The 16,597-nt window shown below is 33.4% G+C and overlaps 1 protein-coding gene across 24 annotated transcripts in view; it reads right to left on the bottom strand.

Moving 5' to 3' along the window:
• LOC132610787 (probable inactive protein kinase At3g63330) overlaps nucleotides 1–521 on the bottom strand; it is a 34,454-nt gene extending 33,933 nt beyond the window's left edge. For 16 of the 24 annotated variants that reach the window (XR_009571315.1, XR_009571314.1, XM_060325181.1 and 13 more), the window contains exon 1: nucleotides 373–520. The gene's annotated coding sequence lies outside the window, so the exon portion shown is untranslated. The other 8 variants (XR_009571316.1, XR_009571317.1, XM_060325166.1 and 5 more) reach the window with 7 other exon arrangements.
• Nucleotides 522–16,597: the final 16,076 nt, after the last annotated feature.

The following is a 16,597-nucleotide window of genomic DNA, read 5'->3' as shown; positions in this document are numbered from 1 at the left end:
TGTGTGAAATACAACCTTGCACAAAAATTAGTTCAAGCACTAAATTATTATACCTCCACTAATAGGTCCAAAGATGGAAATGGACGAAAGACAGGAGATGAGAACCAAAAAGTTACTTTTTTCATCGTTTGAAACAACAACAACAAAAAAAAGCAATCATATTGGGTATTAACATAATTTGAACTAACATTTGTGAAATTCGAAAGAATTCTAAAGCAACTACTATTACAACAATAATCTGTCTCACCTAAAAGTTTTATCTTTCCTTTAATAGCCATGAAATTCAACCAAGAAAATGAGAAATCTGAAGAGAACTTGAAAATGTAAAAAAAGATCAGAAGAAGAAATAGAAGATTTGGACAAAAACTTAACAGGAACATATACTTGAACTTGCAAAACCAGTTGAAGGGGTGAAAAAAACTCCGAGTATTTTCTGGAAGCGGGCAAACTGAGAGATGGGTTTGTTTGGAAGTCGGCAACTGTTATGGTAAAGTGAGTCTTCTAGATTTAAGTAGTAAAGTGAAATGACCGAAATGCCCTTGAGCTAAATGACGGATTTGCCCTTGGATGGACGACGATGACGGACGACCAAAAGGGACCCCAACTAGTGCTTCTAATATAGTTGTAATAATCAAAATGAAACTCACGTGAGCTGTATAAAAATAAAATTGTGTTGTAAGAAAAATGTATACTTCGAGGGAAATGGTAGTTTTTGCTTCCCTCATGTAAGTTACGTAGTTAGTTAAACTTAACATATTTTTTTATTTGCACTTTACTTTTAAGGTTTAGGACTAAAAAGATCATTTTTTTTCATACACTAAGGGCTATTTTAATTATGTGGTATATATGAAGGACTAAAATGATCACTTTTTTCATACATTAAGAACTATTTCGGTTATATGGTATATATAAAGGACTAAAATGATCACATTTTTCATACATTAAAGATTATCTCTGCTACGTGGTACATATAAAGGACTAAAATAGTCCAACCTCTATATTAATAACCATTTTGATCATTTTCTCGAAAAGTATGTACTAGAATTTGCACTAGTTTCACTTTATTTAAAATCTAGCCAATGTATCTAAACTTTAGCCCGGAGAGGACTAACTTCATACCAGCGCTTGAAGTTTTCTTCTTCCTTCGGATTGTTATAGCAACTTCAAATCACTTAAAATTGGAAAAAGTGGTGAACCAGGGATATCGCAAGAACGGTATGTATCAATGCAAACATATGAATACATATTTTTACAAATTGATTGTTTCTCTACAATGTTTAATGCAACCAAACATGCCTATGTAATTCATTAGAATAATGATTTAAAAGTAAATTTAAACAAACAAAACTCTCATTTTCTCTGCATTAAACTGCCACAGCAGGTTAAAGCTTGAACTTCAGAGTTCATTCAGGTTCAGAGTTCGAGCTGTCATTAAACTTCAAATTGAAATAACTAATCTTTGAAACCTTTATATTTTAATCGGAAAAGGGTCAAATATACCCCTGAACTATTAGAAAAGGGTTAAATATACCCCTCGTTATACTTTGGGTCCATATATACCTTTACCGTTATACTTTGAGTTCAAATATACCCCTCTGTTATACTTTGAGTCCAAATATACCCCTCCTCCATTAAAATTGTCCATGGAGGACATAAAAAATGACATGGCATTGACAACTCGGTGAGGTGGACACCACATGACATGCCACCTCACCACCCCAACCCATTTACGCCTCTCTTCCCTTTCTTCCACTACTATCATCTCCTCCCCTCCCCAACCTTTCCACCATTAGCACCACCATCTCCACCTTCATCAAAACTCTTCTGATTCTGAGAAGAACTGTCGAACTCAACATCCAAATATTGTACTTTAAATTCTATATCAAAATCAGTATTACGTAACCTATTTTCTTTTCAAACCGAAATAAAATGGGAGATTCATCTTCTGTTGATACTAACATATCGTTGTTTGACATTTAGCCTATTTTAACTTAGGATCTTTGAAGCTGATTTGAAATATTTTGAAAAATACATTCAATTTTATTAATAAATACAAATTGGCTATTTGGTGAACAGTAATGTAACTTCCCTCTTTCATCTGCAATGCTGGTAGTATATTTGCTGGAAGAATATTTAGGTCATTTATCAGTAGGGCATCATATGATGAAGGTGGAAATGGTGGCGTGGTGGTGCTAATGGTGGAAAGGTTGTGGAGGGGAGGAGATGATAGTGGTGGAAGAAGGGGAAGAGAGGGGTAAATGGGCTGGGGTGGTGAGGTGGCATGCCATGTGTTGTCCACCTTACCGAGTTGTCAATGCTATGTCATATTTTATGCGCTTCATGGACAATTTTAATGAAGGAGGGGTATATTTGGATCCAAAGTACAACAGAAGGGTATATTTGAACCCAAAGTATAACGGTAAGGGTATATATGGACCCAAAGTATAATGAGGGGTATATTTAACCCTTTTCTAATAGTTCAGGGGTATATTTGACCCTTTTCTGAAATTCGTTTTCAAAGATGGCTAAAATTTAAATATCTTGTAACTTTTGATTATGTTTTAAATAGAGGTTCTTCAAAGGGCTATATTAAGTATCTCTAGAAAGATTTAGTGAAAAATATCGAAGTTTGGAATATTGCTGTTAATTCTTTTTATTGTTATGTGAATTGTTTACAAATTTAAAAAGTATTAAACATTGCAAATCACAAATTTATAGTTAAACATAATCTATTTAGCTTCTTCGATGATACTTCTTCTCTTCCAATTTGATCGGCTCTATAATCATTTGGAAAATCAAACTTTTTTATATGTAATTCATAGTTTAAAAATAAATAATATACTTTTTATATAGCTTTTGGATCACTGGGTATGTTGTTATTGTTGTAACTTTTAGATATGTAAATTTAATTCTGAAAATGTCGAGAAATCGATTTTACACAAAAATTTAGATTTGTTCCTCTGTAATGTGAATATTGCCCTTCTTCTGTCACAAATATTGGCTACTTGGTGGTTTTTCTTTTTCTCTATTTTAAAATATAGAACCCACGAAATATAGTAAAATTACACCTATCTTCGCGTTGGCCTTTACCACATCGATAATGCTCAACTATTCCATGAAAAAAAAGCTAAGGCCTCATTTTTTTTTATTAAGATTAAAACAACTGAATGTACATTTAAATATACAAATGTGCATTAAGATTTAGATGTATGAATCTGAATACACATCTGAATATTAAAATGTTGTATTATGATCTGAATAGGAAATAATTAAGATCCTTTGTTTTTAAAAAAAATCTAAATGTGTAAAAAAATAATTAAAATTTAATAAAAGACTAAATTAATCTAATACTATATCAACAAAATATTTTTAAGAAATTATATGACGATTTGTGACGGTGATAGCTAGCGGTGACGGTTGTGGTTAGTACATAGTAGCTAGTTAACAATGGTGGTAGATGGTGGCTGATAGTAGTGGTTAATAGTGGTGGTTGATAGTGATAGTTAGTGATGGTGGCTGATAGTTATTGTGAATGATAGTGACAATTGATAATGATGGCGATGATTATGATGATAGTTGTTGTGGTGATTGTGGTCGGTGGTGATAATTGTAAATGATGGTTAATCGTGGTAATGGTTGGTTGCAAGGATTGACAATGTCGGTGATTGCGACTGAGGATGGTGGTAATTGATAATGGATGACAGTGACGAGTAGTGGAAGATGGTGGTAACAATGAATAGATGAATTAATGAACTACCATAGTACCATCTTGCTATAGAAATCTTTGGATTGACATCTTAATATCGTTGAATTCGGTCAGAAATTTTAATCATTCAGATCTATAGGTCAGACCTATTAAGTGGTTATAACAGGAAAAAAAAACATTTAATGATTAAGATCTGAATGATTAAGATTTAGACCTAAAAACAAAAAGACTTAATGATTGAGATCTGAATGATTAAGATTTAGACCTAAAAAAACAAAAAGACTTAATGATTAAGATTCAGACCTTCATTAAGTGCAAACAAATGAGACTTGATTGCAACAAATACAACCTTGTTTGAGTTCAAGTTGATCCCAATAGAGAGCAAACGAGCAGTTTCTAGTTGATTTCACTTGTGAATTACTTAAGTTGAACTATTAGAGGAATGCAAATTTTTTATCCGCACATGGTATTTATATCAAGCCAATTGATACTTGACATGTGTTTTTATGTGGGTTTTTAGGACTTAAACATAATCAATTAACATATATACATTCATACCTCATTAAATCACTTAATTATAATAAATTTATATAGTTTAGTGTAAAAACCTGATACAATAATAAAATTACAATGGAACTTGCAGGTGATAAAGGCATATGGTAATGAATCCTCCAATTATCAGTTTTAATTTTAAATTAACTCCTAGTGATGCATTTGATAAAATTTTATAAACGTTGGAATAAAGATTGATCGCCAGAATCTCCCGATACTAATAATGTTGTTTTTGAATTATTTTCTACCCGAGATAACTCAATACCATATAAATTGTCCAAACTAGGTTAAAACCATTGAAATATTCCAATAACAATCCAAAAGCTTTTTCAAAATTTTGAGCTGGAAATGTCTAATAGGAACACTTTGTCATGTGTTCAGGAATTCAATTGAAACATGTCGTAGCTCGAGTATCTAAATAAAAGATACTGGCAAGTTTAAGGGGCGGTTGATGAATTCGGCCAATTTAAAATGTTTGTGAATCGCTCGAATATCAAATGGATCATGTCATATATAACGTGAAACATGCTATATATAAGGTTGATAGATTGACAACCCTTTAATCTTGCCAGTAAACTCATCTAGACACTCGAACTATGACATGTTCTAATTGAGCACCTCGAACACATGATAAACCGTTTCTATTAGACACTTTTGGCTCATACTTTGGAGAAGTTACTGTGGTTCACAAACACATATTAAGTAGATAAGTTAATTACATAAAATATTTCTCCACCTTTACTTATACACATCAGCCTCAATTGGAACATACATGAAGCTTTACAACTTAATGAGTTTAATGCATAAAATTAAATAAGGTGACATATTTTAAGTGGCTAACTTATCTATGTAATTATCATTCGAGAACACATGCAAAAGCTTTTTCACAATTTTGAGTCGGAAGTGTCTATTAGGAGTACTTTATCATATACTTAGACATTTAGTCTGAACATTTCGTAATTAGACTATCTAAATAAATTTACTTGCAAGTTTAAAAGGTTGTCGATGTATCTGATACTGTAACTTGTTTAAGGTTAATTTGAGCCACTTTGAAATATTGACAAAATAATGGGTAGACCGCAGATTACTAATTGGGCTTGGCTTGATCATTTAAGAGTATGACCTAGTGATTAATAGGGTGAGTTAAAAATCCCGAGATTTCAAGTTCAATTCATGCTGAGGTAATACCACTGAGTGATTTTTTCATCTCTTCAAGCCTTGGCGGATAGACTTTCATGATACTATGCAAAATTGTATTGAGTATAGTCAGACCTTTCTATAAAATCATCCGCATATAATAGCACTCTCTATAACAATTAAGTTTTTCCGAAACCGATTTTTTATGTTATATTTTATTTCTCTATAACAATATTTTACCTGTAACAACAATGGCGAACTTAATAACAGTACGCTTTTTATAAAATTACCTCCGTATAGCAACTATTTTTTTTTTTGTAATAATTAACCATCTTTATAAAAATAGATATTCATGATTACCAATAATGAGTGTACAGATTTTGATCAAATAAAAATTTGATATTTAATATACTATATTTATAACAGAATATTACATATGAATACATAGTTGCAATCTAAAAATATCATTGTCTTCTATTTTTAATTGTATATAATTTTCAAAAAGGAAACAAGCATTATATCACCACTAAGAGATCAGAATCTAGGAAACAAGCTACAATTATATTTTTTTTTCATCAATCTTGAAAGCATTTAATTTGCTAGTAGATTTAAAATGTGTGCCTTAGAGCTTAAACTTTATACATTAAGTGATGAATTTATTGACATTTGTATTAACTTTCTTTAATGTTTAGTTAGTGAAGTATGCATATCTTTGAGATTTAAAAGTTAATAATTTTTTTTTTTGGAAATAAAATATAAATTATTACCATGTCAACTGTTGACACCTACTTTTTGACCTCCCATAATTTATCTTAATTACTCAGAGTCCTTAGAAAATAAATAAAATAATCTATGCAACTTAAAGGGTTTAAATAATTTTTATAAATTGTTCAGAATAATATTTTGCTCCTTTAAATTGGTGAAAGGTTTTTCATGACATCACAAAATTGTTTAGAAATTAATTAGTATTTTTATGACATTTATGAGATACTTATTTGATTTAATAAAATAAAAATAAGGCATTTGGTTTAAGAAAATAATAATCATTCATTTAGCTGTTAAAATTGCCAAAAATTAAAATTAGCAAATACTTTATTCCCTTTAATTCATGGAGTTTGAGTAATTTAAATAATTAACCATTTCACCTTTTAATCTTTAATTTTGCATAATTGTGTAATTTGTCAAAATTTATTTATAATTATCTATAAATGTTTTAATTAGTCAATTAAGTGGTCCTTATTGCAAATTGATTAAATTATTTTTTGTTATGGACACAATTAATTTGACCAATTCATGGTTCAAGGAAATTGGGGTCATTTTTTTTTTTAAAATTAGCCTCTTAATGGCCTTGGTTGAAATAGCCAAATTCATTGGCTTAAATTAATTAAGGTCATTAATGTAATTTAATTTTAAACCTACTAATTAGGCCAAATATGGCCATAATTGAAATAAGCAGCTAGACTAAAACCAATTAAGGCTAAATTTGGCCATATTTGAAATAATTAGTTGGATCAGAATCAATTAAGGCCATATTCGCAATTTTAAGCCCATAACAAAATTCGCCAATTTTTTTATTACTTTAATAGGTTAATTATGTCCAAATTTTAATTAATTTTTATTTATATATATATATAAATTAATTTTTATATATAGACACACACACACTCACACGAGGTATACATATATATGTATACTAAGTACACAAAAGAAAAAGGGCCAGCCTTTTAATTCCCTAGGGTCTAGACCGAGTCCAGCCCAAGCCAGGCTGAGACTCGACTTAATACAGATAAGGGGGTACACCCCCTTCTTTCATTTCATTTTCCCAAACGCCCCTTTACCCCCTCCCCTTTCTCTCTCTTCCTCTTCCGTGTAACCCTAGCGCCGCCTCGTGTTTCCCTCTTCTCTTTCTGCCAAAAATGGCAATACAGTGTGTAGCAGATAAGCACAGCTTTTTCATGTCTATTGTAGTGAAAACATTTAATGTTTCACTTGATTTCACGAAATTTAATCCAAACACGGTAATAAATCATCCTTTTGCTTTAATTTTTTTCATTGTTCCGTGATTTATGTGTTTTGTTGTTGTACCTTGCTTGAATATCATTGGTTGACCAAAGATGGGTCAGATTGAGTCAAGCAGGACTCAAAGCTGACCATCCATTGTTGATTCGAGATAATATTAGCCGTGTAAAGGACAATTTTGGAGAAAATATGTTTATCCCACATCGTTTGTTTAAAGCTTTAAACAATTTTTGGGGTTCTATAAATAGAACCCCAACCCCCTTTACAAAAACAGTTTTTTGGAGGAGGAAAAAAGAGAGTTTTAAAAAGTTCGAGTTTTTGAAAGTTAGAAGTTTGAAAAAAAGAGTTTTCAGAGGTCATAAAAATTGGAGAAATTAAAAGAAGTCTAGAAACTTCGAATTTCAAGCCTCTTAAGTTAAATTTTTTTAAGACTTCGACTAGTTTGAGGTTTTTTGAGTTTTAAAAATTTATTTTCCTTCTATTTTCGAGTATGTGTGGCTGAGTGTGGTCTTGGAAGCACAAATTGCTTTCAAATTCGATTTTGACCAAGGCTACACTGTTAAAAGGTAATGTCCTATCCTTTTTACTTATTTTGTTATGGGTTAGTGATTAGTTTATGTGATAGTAGCCTGTTGATGTTAGTTGGTTGTTGGACTGCCTGTTGGTTCAACTAAATGATAATGTGTTGCTTGGGTGATGTTAAGGTTCATTAATTTGTTTGAATGTGGAGATTATTTCCCTTATTTTCAAAGTACATGTTTAAATGGTTGTTGATATAGACTGAGTGTATGAGTTTCAAATAACGTATCGATGTTGTTTCTATAGATATGGTTGAAACAAACTTTTGCGTACTCTATTGGATGTTGAGGTTTCCTGTTTTGGCTGCTCAATATTTAAATATGAAAGAATGTGATTATATGAGTCATGATAGTAATTTAGTGAACCTTTAAATCAGATGTTGATCTTATTTGAATGCAAGGGAATGCTAAAGCACTGTGATGATCTATTTTAAAGCATTTAAGGCAGTTGCTTTTTCTTGAATAAGACTATGACAAATTTAATTTTCTTAATTTGATTTCGTAGGTCTGTATACTTTTCTAATGTCAATTAGATAACATGAAGTTATGATGGGGATAAAAATAGAAAAGATCATGATTAGGCTGAAATAAACCTTAAGGAATCTAGGCATATTTATAGGAGTCTTTGATGTGTTTAAGGCATTAGAGTTAGGATAAGTGGGTATGCTTACACTTGTGTGGGCCTGAATCTACCCAAGTCTGTTGAATATGTTTGAATTAGTCAAATGATTTTGATTAGTTGTATGTTATACATTAAAGGTAATTTGAAGCAACAACATTCTACAATATGATATAGAAGTCAAAAATGAAGTTTTGGGTTAAGGTTCATTCATGTGGTAACAGGTCCTTAAATGGTTCATTAAGAACTAATGCAGGTTCATGAAGTTGTAAAAATCATCTAAAAATAAATTAGAATACTTAGATGCCACTAGGACGATTGTGTGTCCCGTTTGCTTCATTCTAACAGAGTTCGGTCTTGACATTCATGTCATCAAACCTTTTCTTTTCCATATCTAATTCAGGCTTGAATTTTCAAAAGAAGTCTAGGGGATTTAAAAAGATAATTGAGTCCTGTTGTGCTCTTGGCTATTGAAAATGATTAATCAATTGGTGAAAAGGAGTTGTTTTGAGTCTGAAGGTTGAGGTTCAGTTTGAACTTAAGCTTTTAAGAGATTAAATGTTCAAACTTTCTCAAAGTGTTAATGTCTAAAAGGAATTCAAAATGGTTTTGCATAGTTGGGACTCTAGGCCGAGTTGGTTAAAAGCTGTTAACTTATGTGGTCAATTAGGTGTTTGGATGAAATTCAGTTTAAGGACAGTGTCAAACTACTCTTGTCCACAAGTTCTTAGTGATTTTCATTAGGTATAGGGATAAGGTAAGGGAACTGGGGTTGCCTTGGGAGAGTAAAAGGTAAGCTTAGGCATGAACTGGAGGTAGTGACCAGTGGGGCCTTTGATCTTTTTTTCCTGAAAGTTAGACTCAGGAGAGGGATGGGGAGGTGATGACCTCACCCTATCCTGTTTCCTTTTAGGACCCTGAGGCTTCCTTGTCTTCCTAAACCTTGTTCTCGTGGCTATGAGATTCATTGAGATCTTGGGATTGGTCAAGGTTAGTCTATCATGTCTAGAAGGGGATTCTTGAGACTTTATGCTATTTAAGACTAAGTTAAAACAAAAGGTAAGAGTATGTCACATTTTGTCATAATTAAGGGGGTTAAAAACTGCTATTAACTAAGTACTAAAGAGGTAAGTTACCCACTAAGGTCTGAATCCATGTCTTTTTTTTTTTAGAAGTTTAACCTGCTTGCTTTTCTTGTTTGCTTCATGATGAATACGTTTAAAAACTTGTGTGATATATTTATGTGTGGAATTATTTATGTGACGTACTAACCTTAGTTTGAACTTAGGGAAAAGTCATTTAGTTAACCTAAGATTGGTGAGAATCATTTGTTCTTAAACTGAACTGTGGCACTTAGACTTTAGTGGGGCATTGTAGTGTAACTTGGATTTAAAAGGTAAAGTTGTACTCTGTCTAGCAAGATTTAATTCTATGCTGTTGGTGTATTTTAAAATCCTGTCATGTTAGGAGCTATGAATGACACAATTGAATATTGAGTCTGTGTTTTAAAAGGATGAATAGTGTTAAGGTGGAATTAGTTTACTGTTGTTATTTGGGGATATGGTGAGTATTCTTAAAAGAAGGTTGAACCACTTGGCCTAGGATGGTCTTTTCAAGAAACCTCAAAGAGAGGATATGGAAGAGCCGAGCCTAGCTTGACTCATAGTAGCTACCCTCCAAATGAGGGGTCATGACCAACCTATGGACCATGGGGCGCATTCCTGTCTTGAGAGTATATTGGCCTTTCTTAAATCTCATCATTTTACCAAAGGGTAGGAGATAAAAAGGTTTGGAAAATTAGTTGGTTTAAAGGTCTAGAGGTAACTTAAGAAGTTAAGAAAAAGGGAACTGGTTGTTTCAAGAGGGTGATCTTTGCCTTCCTTTAAAGGGAAATGAATGGTTTAAGACTATTGATAATAAGTGTCCTGTTAGGAGTTAAAATACTGAGTGGTTGTGTTAAACTTGATGACATTCCCTTCTTCTGTGAGACTTGGTGACATGTATAGCTGATCCTTTCTCCTGTCTATCTCAAGTGGTAACTTACATGAAGTCTTGTTGTGAATGTGCTCTTACTATTATTGTACTAAAACAAAGGTTCATCTCTGTGTTTTTTTTTTTTGGAAATATAAAGTTGTACAGTCTCAGTTCACTTGATGTTATTTGGTCCAGACTTCCTGGTGCTTTAATTTTGTTTTGGTGATCATAAGTCATAGAACTTTTCCTCTTTGTCTTCATCCGTCTATTGTGTTTCTATTATTACATTTAGGCAGCTCACACTTACTACTATGTGGTCTGTTAATACGAGAAATTAGTGAATCATCTAGTTGAGAAGTATAGGAATTAAATTAGACTTGAATCAGTTTTGGTTTATATATTTGGACATTGCTTTATGGGACAAGGATTAATTAAGTGAATAAAATAATCTTGAGACCTAAAGTTGAACAGATAAGAGTGTGGATATACATAGAATATATACAGGTTAATAAAAGGAAGGGGAATATATACATGGTATACACTTGGTATACACATCCCATGGGTATATCATAGGTATACTGCGTATATATCAGTGGATGGGCCAGTTATAGTTAGCATGAATATATGAGTAAAAGAAAATGGTTTGTTTGTATCACCTATTTAACTATGTATCTTGAAGCTGTTGTGTTATTTTATACATCATTGTATTATCACATCTGCCTCAGTCTCTTCGCCATGATTTTGAATTTACTTTTAATGTTACTTCCATGTGAACTACTTCCTATGTAATGATACTTATGCACAACTTTGGGACTCTGGTTGTATACTTATGGCAACACTGGGTTTTGAGAGTTTGAGATATTTTGGGGGATAGGTCTAGTCACTTCCCAATATCCAGCCATGCTTGGGGTTCGTGAAACCCCTTGGAACTTGTGCGGTGTTGGGAATAAGAGTGATGACAACCTTTTCCCTTTTCAGTGAAGCCAATAGTGTGTGATCAAGTCCTTTAGTTGTGCACTTGTAATCAAATGAGATGTATATGCATATATGTGTATAATTATGTTAATGATAGGTTCATCAAACATGGACTAATTCGATTCCTTTTTTATTTTTTCCCTTCCCCTACTGCACGGCCATTTGGGCCAAAGTCCAACCAGCCTGTTGGGCCAAAGGCCCAATAGGAAATCTTCCTTCAAAAATCTGTTAAGTCCAAAAGAGGAAAGGGAAGCTAATATTGTTGAAGGCCCAGTCATGGGTGAGAATAGCATGAAGGCCCAACCATGGGTAAAAATGGTCCATTAGGGGTTTGGTACACCCCTAACATATTCCTCTTTTCCCTTAAATTTTATTCCACCTCCTTTATTTGGTTAAAGTGTTTGTATTTGTATAATTGTAAAAACAAAACTCACATTATTATTGGAATCGTTTATGTCTAGACTAGGCATCTTAGGTGAACGATGCATATGCCGTTTAGTTTGACCTTAGGCGCCAATGTGATTTTCAAAACCCGAATTAGTATAAACGCTTTCTAAAAAAATAAAAACGGCTAAAAACAATAAAGGAATAAAAGAGAATTAGTTTCATCTTTACTGAAAAAACATATGTTGTTATCATTTTTTCTAAGACCAGGCTTAAGCATTTTAGCTAGAAAAACGTTTTTTTCCTAGTTATAAGTTCAATTTTTCCAAAAAAGGTTCTTTTTCAGTCAGGAAAAAAATAGGCTTCAAAAATGTGTGTAAATGATATGCTTTTAAAAGATGAATTCTTTCTTTTTGGACTAAAAATCAGACAGAAAATGATTTCTAAAACATATGCATATGTAGCGTATTTGTGTATCAAAACATACATGTTTTCTGAAAATAATTCGGGCAAAGATGGAGTTTTTGAGGGCTAAGGCCCAACCCAAAGATTGTATTTTTAGGCCCAACTTAACCAATTCTTTTTAGAAAAGAGATCAGCGAAAATATGTTTTGGGCTGAGCCCAGTAGCTAAAGAAAAAAATAAGATTTTTGGGCTAGAAACCAACAGACCATAACCATTTTTTTTAGATAATATAAGTTTGGGCCAAAGCCCATGTCTAAAACGTTATTGCTACGATATAAATAGTTTTGGCAAATTTCAAAGACCAAAAGTCAAATGGTTATATAATCATACCCTCGTAAATTAAATCCGTGTAACTATTTATAAACATAAAGTTTTAGATAAGGATGTTCATAAAAAAGTACTGAACGGACGAACCCGGACCATGTATGAGTCTAGCATGAACAAATTTATTCATTCCACACTTTTAAAGGACCTTCTATCTTTACAAAAAAATCATTATTATCCTTATATATGAAAGAAACTAATTTTATCCGGATTTTATAAATACGAGCCTAAATACCCTATATGTAAAGGGAATATATTCAATTCTTTTCAAAAAATGTTATCCAAAATGACAGACTTTTTTTTTGGGAAATAAACACCAAATAAACAGTTCATGCAAATGCTCACACAGTGGAATTCGAAGGTCAACCGTATAGTATGATCCTTAATACTAGGGTGCCTAACACCTTCCCTAGGAGATCAGCAGAACCCTTACCTAGAACTTTGGATTAAGAAGGATTTTTCACGGTGTATAAACCCTTCAAAAACTGATTTTCCTAATTTTCTAAAAATTAGGTGGCAACTCTTTTAAAATAAAGTCCAAAAGAGCACCAACAAGTTCAAAGTTGCTTTTCTGAGCGCTAACCCTGCCCGCAAAAATGTGAACCATAACACCAACAAAAATAAAACTAGTACATCTAAGAGAGCATCCATAGCTATGACCACCTTCTAGGAAGGGTGTCAACTACTAATGGACAGAGGCAGACCCATAATTTTAAGACGGCGGGGGCACCATTATCTTAACATACACGGCAACAAAATTTTTAATGATGATTGAGGGATAATACTGTGTCGGAACGGTCATTAATAGTGTACCAATGGCGAAAATACAAGTATATAGGCTAAAAAAAATTGTGTTGGAGCCGAGATTTGATCTCGGGTGGTGACCAGTGAGCACTCAGGGGCACTCCTACCAACTGAACTACTTTTGTAATTATATTTGAGGGGTCCTTTTAAAATAACATAGTTTTTCAATTTTTTTCGAAGTTAGGGGGGCACATGTCTCCCCACCTAACACCTTGGGTCTGCCCCTGCTAATGGACCCCTGGGTATCATCTAGTTACAAACATCATGTATGAAAGAACTACTTTTCCTACCTCTCTTTAAGTATCTAAATATATCTACTCTCTCCCTAATTACAATTTTGATCTGTTGCATTATAAAATTACTATCCGCACTCTTCCCTTGAAAATTTTTGTTGTTTCTAGCTATCCATGTATAATATACCACTACTCCATATGCAACTATGATCTCTTTCTTAAATCTGCTCCAGTGCTTCATTTGATAGTTTGTAAGTGCTCAACAACATCTCTGTGATGTATTGTCATCCTCAGCCAACCATGTATTGCATCCCACAAAATCCTAGCCCAAGGGCAAGTAGAGAATAAGTGTGTGCCATCCTGCAAAACTCTTTTACTGCACATGACACATGAATCATCCTCCCTGCCTAATACAATCTCATTCACTCTCACTTTGGTGAGCAGTCTCCCTAGAGTATCAAGCCATAAAATAAATCTATGTTTGGGCATAACCACTCTGTTCCAAATTATGTCTGCATTATCCAACTTTGGACCAACCCCCAACAACTGTATGTACTCCATAGAAACAGAATACTTTCCATTACCAACTAGTCAGTACTGATAATTTATATACTAACTTGCCATTCTCAACTTCAATTTATGTAGTCTTTTCCAGTACCAACTACAGTCAAAGGGTAGAGTATACTCCTCGAAATTCTCAGTGTCATTCATATATACTTCATTAACCGATTTGACCCATAAAAGGTCCTTCTTCTGCAACATAAACCAGATTAGCTTACACATTCCATAACTTGCATCCTTTTATATTCAGACCCTCTTGTTGTTTTGGTCTACACAATTTTTCTAAGCAACCAGAGAAATTTTCTTCTTATCTTCAGTGCTAACCCATAAAAATTCTTTGCATCTCTTGTCTACCTCCTTCAAGACACTTCGGGGTAATATGAATACTGAGCCCCAAAAATTATGAAGGAAAAATAGTACAGAGTTAATTACCTGCAATTTCCCAGCATATGATAGATGTCTGGTGGAAACAGTTTTTATTTTCTCAGTAGTTCCGTGGCTTAGTTGATGACAGTCTAACTTGCTCCATTTCTTTGGAGATAGTGGCAGTCCCAAGTATCTGATGGGAAATGAACCAGCAATATATCCTGTCACTTTTAATAGCCCTTCCTTTATTCCTGTATCCACCGCTGCTACATACATATTGAATTTGTCAATATTAGCAACCAATCCTGTCACCTTGGAAAAATGGTTTAAAGCCTCCATAATCCTCCTAAATGAAGCCTCATGCCCTTTGCAGAATAACATCAAATCATCTGCAAAAATGAGATGAGTTAACTCTTATGTTTTGCACATGGAATGAAACCTAAAATCAGGTAATCTGGCCATCTTTGTCAGTATTCTAGATAGCCATTCCATTACCAATACAAACATCAATGAGGGAAATAGGGCCACCTTGTCTAATACCCCTTTTCCCTTCAAAATACCATGACATTCTCCATTCACTTTGATGGAAAACTTAGTTGTTATAACACAAATGATAATCAATTCACAAAACTTCGGGGGGAAATAATAACCTTTTAGCATCTCTGATAGAAACTCCCACTTTACCATATCATAAGCTTTCCTAAGATCTATTTTTATCATACATCTTGCAGAAGTTTTCTTGTTGTAGTGCCTCATCAAATCATGGCAAATTAGCATATTATGTACTAGGGATCTACCCTGCATAAATGCAGCTTGTGTTTGGTTCACAAAATATGGTAACACTTGTTTTAGTCTACCACACAACAATTTAGAGATATATTTATATACTACATTGCAGCAAAAGATAGGTCTGAATTGACTTGCATTCTCAGGCTTGTTGACTTTGGGGATTAATGTAATGGTAGTGGCTTTGAGTTACTGTAGCATCTTCCCATTTTTCATAAACGCAAGCACTGCATCTGTGACCTCTTCCCCAATTACAACCCAAGAATCTCTGAAAAAACCACTCCCAAACCCATTAGGCCTGCAGTTCTAGTCTACACCCTCACTTCTCCCAATAACTTCTTGTAATAGTTAACAAATATACTAGCAATTTGATCAGGTTCAGTTTGCACCTACTGGGTTTCGTCCATCAATTGTGTAATTGATTGAAGCAGTTTCCTTCTTTTAATCACTAAATGGGAATACCTTGTGTTATCATCCCCCAGTTTAATCCATGTTGCTTTACTTTTCTGGACCAATAACATCTTAGCCAGGTAGCTTATTTTCTTGAACTCTCTATTTGTTTCCTTCTCATCCTCTTGTAACAGTCTATTTAATGGCGTTTGCTGCATCAAAGTTTGTAATGTTTTCAACTTTTCCCTACAATTATCCACTTCATGCCGTAAGTTGCTAAAGTATTGACTGTGCAACCCTCTCAATTTATTCTTTAGTAACTTTAACTTCTTTACAACTCTAAACATGTGACACCCTTGAATTAGTATCTGCCACCCTTCTTTCACAATCTCCAGGAACTGTGGATGTGCACTCCATATATTGCAATATTTGAAAGTTCTCCTCTTCTTTGGTGGTGCATTAACCAGAGTAATATGCATTGGATAGTGATCACTGATATCTTTATCCAAAAAATGAGCCTACAAGCTGGCATCTCATCTAGCCATTCTCTATTCACAAAGTATCAATCTATCTTTGAGAAAATTCTACTTGTATCACCCTTATCATTCCATGTATAGTTTCTCCCTATTATTTGTAGCTCCTCTATGTTACAGGCATTCACACACCCCTAAAAGTCCAGCACCTCAGCCAGAGTAATTGGATTTCCTCCAATTTTATCTTCACT

This window comes from Lycium barbarum, chromosome 9 (assembly GCF_019175385.1).
Source record: "Lycium barbarum isolate Lr01 chromosome 9, ASM1917538v2, whole genome shotgun sequence".
NCBI classification, from domain to species: domain Eukaryota; kingdom Viridiplantae; phylum Streptophyta; class Magnoliopsida; order Solanales; family Solanaceae; genus Lycium; species Lycium barbarum.
The sequence above is the reverse complement of the archived record's forward strand: the minus strand, read 5'-3'. Positions and strand labels throughout refer to the sequence as shown.